The sequence below is a fragment of the Triticum dicoccoides genome, unplaced genomic scaffold (genome assembly GCF_002162155.2).
Source record: "Triticum dicoccoides isolate Atlit2015 ecotype Zavitan unplaced genomic scaffold, WEW_v2.0 scaffold112200, whole genome shotgun sequence".
NCBI lineage: Eukaryota > Viridiplantae > Streptophyta > Magnoliopsida > Poales > Poaceae > Triticum > Triticum dicoccoides.
In genome coordinates, this window is record NW_021177653.1 from 1 (window position 1) to 6,196 (window position 6,196).

At 56.3% G+C, this 6,196-nt stretch overlaps 1 long non-coding RNA gene across 1 annotated transcript; it reads left to right on the forward strand.

The window, feature by feature from the left end:
* LOC119343001 lies at positions 1–1,537 on the forward strand. The gene is made up of 4 exons (XR_005165848.1): positions 1–59; positions 132–837; positions 920–1,105; positions 1,194–1,537. It is a non-coding gene; the product is annotated as an uncharacterized LOC119343001 (long non-coding RNA).
* The last annotated feature ends 4,659 nt before the right edge of the window (positions 1,538–6,196 follow it).

The following is a 6,196-nucleotide window of genomic DNA, read 5'->3' on the forward strand; positions in this document are numbered from 1 at the left end:
GCTTTGTCAGGAATTATATTGAACACAAGCGTGACGAAGCGTTATACATTTATTCACGTGTAAGTTTTTTTATTTTATTTTATGAATGCTCATGGCATTGCACATTTTCTTATTTCAACTTTATTTTTCAGGTGAACCATAAGAACATTGTCGTCGAATTATCAAAGGCATTCCCGACATTCTTGGCCTGGGTTTACACCTATATTAAACTTTTTTGAAAAAGAACTTGTTACTGAAGAAACATTTCCTCTCTGTGAAGCTGGTGGGGTTATGTAATGAGGGCTTCAATGGCTGGTGGCTCAGCTCATTCAAGCGTTTAGTGTTCAGTTTAATTGGGGGTTTGCTTGGAAGTTTAAAGAACATTCAGTTGGCAGCTTCTTGGTTCAAACTGTCCCTAATTTGGTCTACATGGAACTAAGAGTGTGGTAAGAACTACAAAGTGGATTGACTCTGCAGTAGAAAAAATGAAGCTCTATTCAGTCTGAGCGAGGTCTTTTCGGGTTCCAATTTTGATGAGACATAGAGATGGCTCCTCGGAGACAGAATCCATGTTATGGACTGTACAACTGTGGATATACTAGTGTATTGGTCACATGGAATTATTAGAATCAAGGCCAGAGTCAGGGACCCTAAGGAAATCCCTAGAACTGCAATTGAGGAAATAGTGGAGGGTGGCCCTTTACTTGATGGCATGTTGATCAGCAACAGGGATAATGTCTCTAAAGGAGGGAATATGACACCAAAAAGACCAAAAGGTGGCGGCTCAGATAATGCATCTGTTTCTAATGGCACTTGTACTATGAATGTTGATGGAGTTATCTTTGGTCAGTTCAGCTAGTAAGTGGAGATAATATCTGTTATAGAACAAGTGGTGATCCTAGAGCATGGCCGAAACTTTACAATCCCTATTCTTATGTAGGCAAGTTCACACACGGCAAGTTTTACTATTATCAATGGAAGAAGTTCTGATATGTCCACCACTGAGGCCAGACCAGTAGGCCATATGGGTTGCTTCTTGATTCTAACCACGAAGAATTTTATTTTGTTAGGAAGGGTTCATTTTCTCTCTTCCGGTGTTTGGAAGATCTGGAGCAACTTATTTATGGTATGTTTCTGTCCTAGTATTTGAGAACTAATACTGAAATTTCCATTTATCATCTATGAGATGATACTAACTACTTTTAACATATCAGGTTCTTCAGATGAATGGGGGAAATCTCGGTGGTGTTGGAATGAACTTACTGGACGACATATCTGACTCTGGAACCCTCATTGAAGTCCTTAGGTGCATGTGCCATGTAAACTGTCATGTGGGGCACGTCTTACAGACGTGGGCCGCGCGGCCAGGAGCAGCCGACGGCCGCATCAGGCAAGGCGCAGGCTGGACAGGAGTCCTGATCCGGGCACATTAGTTCCTAGACTAGTTTGTTTCGTATAGGTTTCTAGTTTGTTATTAGCCCATGGGGCCTTTATATATCAGATAGTTAGCACCCTTTAGGGGGAAGCAATAAAGTTATTTCCTTCTATCTTCCCCTCCCGCATCATAGAGCAGCCAGGCAAAAACCCTAGCGCTCCTATCCACCGCGACTACGAACTACGTAGTCGAGGTCCTGCTGTCTTGGGCACCGAGGCCCTTGACAACTTGGTATCAGGTTCCAGGCGATCCTCCTCCTCGTCCACGCTCCATCCGCCGGCCGCTTTCCCCCCTGTGTCCGCGCCCAGCTCCCCGACATCGCCACAATCCGCTGCCGCCTCGGTCACTTCCGGCATGGCAGAACCGACCACCGCGGATCTGGCTAAGATGATCGAGGCCTTGACGGCCACGGTGATGTCCCTGCAGTCGTCCGTCACCGCACTCCAGAAGGACAAGCCGCCGCCCATGATGGGCAGCACCACAATGATCGGCCGCCCAGGTTCCAGAAGATGGACTTCCCCAAGTTCGACGGCAAGTCTGATCCGCTCGCCTTCATCAACAGATGCGAGTCCTTCTTCCATCAACAACGGATCGCCGAGGAGGAGAAGGTGTGGATGGCGTCCTACAATCTCGAGGGTCCTGCCCAACTATGGTATATGCAGGTCCAGCGCGACGAGGGCACACCTCCGTGGAGCCGCTTCTCCGAGCTGCTCAATCTCCGCTTCGGGCCACCGCTGCGCGCTAACCCGCTGGGCGAACTAATGGCGTGCAAACGCACGACGTCCGTCGTCGACTTCCAGGAGCGGTTTGAGGCACTCCTTCCCCGGGCAGGCACCTTATCCGAGACACAGAAAGTGCAGATCTTCACCGCGGGACTCCAGCCACCCCTCAGCCTCGACGTGGAGATCCATAACCCACAGTCCCTCGCCGTCGCCATGAGCCTCGCCCGCAAATTGGAGCTGCGCGACCAGTGCGCGCTTTCCGCCGCGCCACCGGTGCGTTTTCCACAGAAGGGCATCCTGCCGACACCAGGACCACGCCTCGCGCCCCCCGCTCCGGCCCCACCAGCCGCACCTCAGCAGGGCCACAATCTGCCGGACGGACGCCCCATCAAGCGTCTCTCCCAGACAGAGATGGAGGAACGCCGTCGCCTGGGCCTTTGCTTCAACTGTAACGAGAAGTTTGGCAGGGGCCACAACCGCGTGTGCCAGCGCATCTTTCTCCTCGACTTAGCGCCGGACGACGACGACGACGACGCGGCCTCCGCCACTGATGATGCATCGCGGGCCGACCCTCAAATCTCGCTCCACGCGATCGCCGGCGTGCGCACGAGTGAAACCATGCAGATGCAGATTACTCTCGGAGGTGTCTCCCTCCTCGCCCTGATCGATTCAGGCTCCACCCACAACTTCATCGCCGAAGAGGCGGCCGCTCGTGCTACGTTACCGCCCCCCACCACAGAGAAGATGCGCGTCACGGTGGCCAACGGCGAGCGCGTTCCGTGCCAGGGCGCGTACCGCGTCGTGCCCTTCCGCATCGGCCACGAGGAGTTCGCGGAGGATTTCCTCGCCTTGCCGCTCGCGGGCTACGACATCGTCCTGGGCACGCAGTGGCTGGCGTCGCTCGGACCGATCCTGTGGGATTTCCGAGCCCTCTCCATGACATTCTGGCGACGGGGCCATCGGGTGTGCTGGCACGGCATTGCAGGACCGGACGGGCCAGCCCTAAAATCATGCAGCGGCCGCGACTTCCTGGACGCCATCATCACCGAGTTCGACGGCATCTTCGCCGACCCCTCCGGCGTGCCACCGCCCCGCAGCCGCGATCACGGCATCACCCTGCTACCTGGTTCCGCCCCGGTGGCCGTCCGTCCGTATCGATACCCGGCCGCGCACAAGGACGAGCTGGAGCGTCAGTGCGCCGCCATGCTCGCCCAAGGTATCATCCGTGCGAGTTGTTCCGCATTCTCGTCCCCGGTACTGCTAGTCCGCAAGGCCGACGGGTCCTGGCGCTTCTGCATCGATTATCGCGCCCTGAACGCCATTACTGTCAAGAATGCGTTCCCGATTCCGGTGGTGGACGAACTCCTCGACGAGCTACGGCACGCTCGTTTCTTCACCAAGCTCGATTTACGTTCCGGCTACCACCAGGTGCGGATGCGTGCGGAGGACATCCCGAAGACAGCTTTCCGTACTCATGACGGCCTCTACGAGTTTCTGGTGATGCCGTTCGGACTCTGCAACGCGCCGGCCACGTTCCAGGCCCTCATGAATGATCTGCTGCGGCCATACCTGCGCCGTTTTGTTCTCGTCTTCTTTGACGACATCCTCATTTTCAGCGAGACATGGGCTGACCATCTCCGACATGTGCGCACCGTCTTCACGGTCCTGCACCAGCACCGGCTCTTCGTCAAGCGCTCCAAATGCGCGTTCGCCGTTGACTCAATCGCATACCTGGGTCACACCATCTCCGCTGCAGGCGTGGCCATGGATCCGGAAAAGGTGCAGGCGGTGGCGGACTGGCCGCAACCACGCTCGGCGCGCGCGGTTCGGGGCTTTCTCGGCCTTGCGGGGTACTACCGCAAGTTTGTCAAGGACTTTGGCGTGGTTGCCGCGCCCCTGACGGCCCTCCTTCGCAAGGATGGTTTCTCTTGGTCGCCGGAGGCGGCAGCAGCTTTTACCACCCTCAAGACGGCAATCACCACGGCTCCCGTCCTCGCGTTACCGGATTTTACACGGCCGTTCATCGTCGAGTGTGACGCATCGACGTACGGTTTCGGGGCCGTCGTTCTTCAGGACCACCACCCGGTGGCTTTCTTTAGCCGGCCAGCCGCGCCACGTCACCGTTCCCTGGCAGCGTATGAACGGGAACTCATCGGCCTGGTGCTCGCGATTCGCCATTGGAGGCCGTACCTATGGGGGCGTCAGTTTGTGGTAAAAACGGATCATTACAGCCTCAAATTTCTGCTTGACCAGCGTTTGGCCACCATCCCGCAGCATCATTGGGTTGGCAAACTCCTGGGATTCGACTTTACGGTGGAGTACAAGGCAGGTAGTACCAACACGGTGGCGGATGCACTTTCCCGCCGTGACACGGAGGAGACGACGATCATGGCGGTCTCAGGGCCTCGTTTCGACTTCATCAATCGCCTCCGGCAAGCGACGTCTACTGATCCGGCGCTCGTCGCACTGCGGGAGGATATCACGGCAGGTGCGCGGCAACAGCCTTGGGCGCTCTCCGACGGCCTCGTTACTTTCAACGGCCGCCTCTACATTCCGCCGTCATCCCCGCTACTCTAGGAGATTCTCAGTGCCGTGCACGATGATGGGCATGAAGGCGTCCTGCGCACATTGCATCGTCTCCGCCGCGATTTCCACGCACCTAACCTTCGCAAGACGGTGCAGGAGTACATCCGCACTTGCGGTACTTGCCAGCGGTACAAGTCCGAGCACTTGCACCCCGCTGGGCTGCTACTGCCGCTGCCGGTACCCACGGGCGTGTGGACTGACATCGGCATCGACTTCGTGGAAGCGCTTCCTCGAGTAGGCGGGAAGTCTGTCATCCTCACCGTGGTGGATCGCTTCAGCAAGTATTGCCATTTTGTGGCGTTAGCCCACCCATACACGGCAGAGTCCGTGGCACAGGTGTTCTTCGCTGAGGTTGTTCGTCTCCATGGCGTGCCGCAGTCCATGGTCTCTGACCGCGACCCCGTCTTCACCTCCGCTTTTTGGCGAGAGCTCATGCGCCTCACGGGGACAAAGCTGCACATGACGTCAGCATTTCACCCGCAGTCGGATGGTCAAACGGAGGCTGCTAACAAGATCATTGTGATGTATTTACGGTGTCTTACCGGGGATCGTCCCAAGCAGTGGCTCCGGTGGCTTCCCTGGGCTGAGTACATATACAACACCGCCTACCAGACAGCAACCCAAGAGACTCCGTTCAAGCTTGTGTATGGCCGTGACCCTCCCACTATTCGCTCTTACGAGCCCGGCGACACACGGGTGGCTGCAGTGGCCAGGAGCATGGCTGAGCGCGACGAACTTCTCGAGGACGTCCGCTATCGTCTACAACAGGCACAGGCGGTCTATAAGTCCTACTACGACAGACGTCATCGGGACATTCGGCATGAGGTGGGCGATTGGGTTTGGCTTCGCCTTCGACAGCGCGCCGCGTCCTCTCTCAACTTGCCAACCAGGGGCAAGCTCAAGCCACGATTCTATGGGCCGTACCGCATTTCAGAAGTGATCAACGACGTGGCATACCGTCTTGAGCTTCCGGCACGCTCGCGCCTCCATGACGTGTTCCACGTGGGCCTCCTCAAGAAGTTCTTCGGCATTCCTCCAACTACACCGCCGGGATTGCCTTCGATCCACAACGGGGCGGCTGTTCCAGAACCAGAGCGCGTGACTCGTGCGCGCCTAGCACGCGGCGTTCGCCAGCTACTCGTCCACTGGAAGGGTGAAGCAGTTTCGTCAGCTACATGGGAGGATCTTGACAGTTTCGTCGAGCGCTACCCCGCTTTTCAGCTCGAGGACGAGCTGCTCGTCGAGGGGGGGAGAGATGTCATGTGGGGCACGTCTTACAGACGTGGGCCGCGCGGCCAGGAGCAGCCGACGGCCGCATCAGGCAAGGCGCAGGCTGGACAGGAGTCCTGATCCGGGCACATTAGTTCCTAGACTAGTTTATTTCGTATAGGTTTCTAGTTTGTTATTAGCCCATGGGGCCTTTATATATCAGATAGTTAGCACCCTTTAGGGGGAAGCAATAAAGTTATTTCCT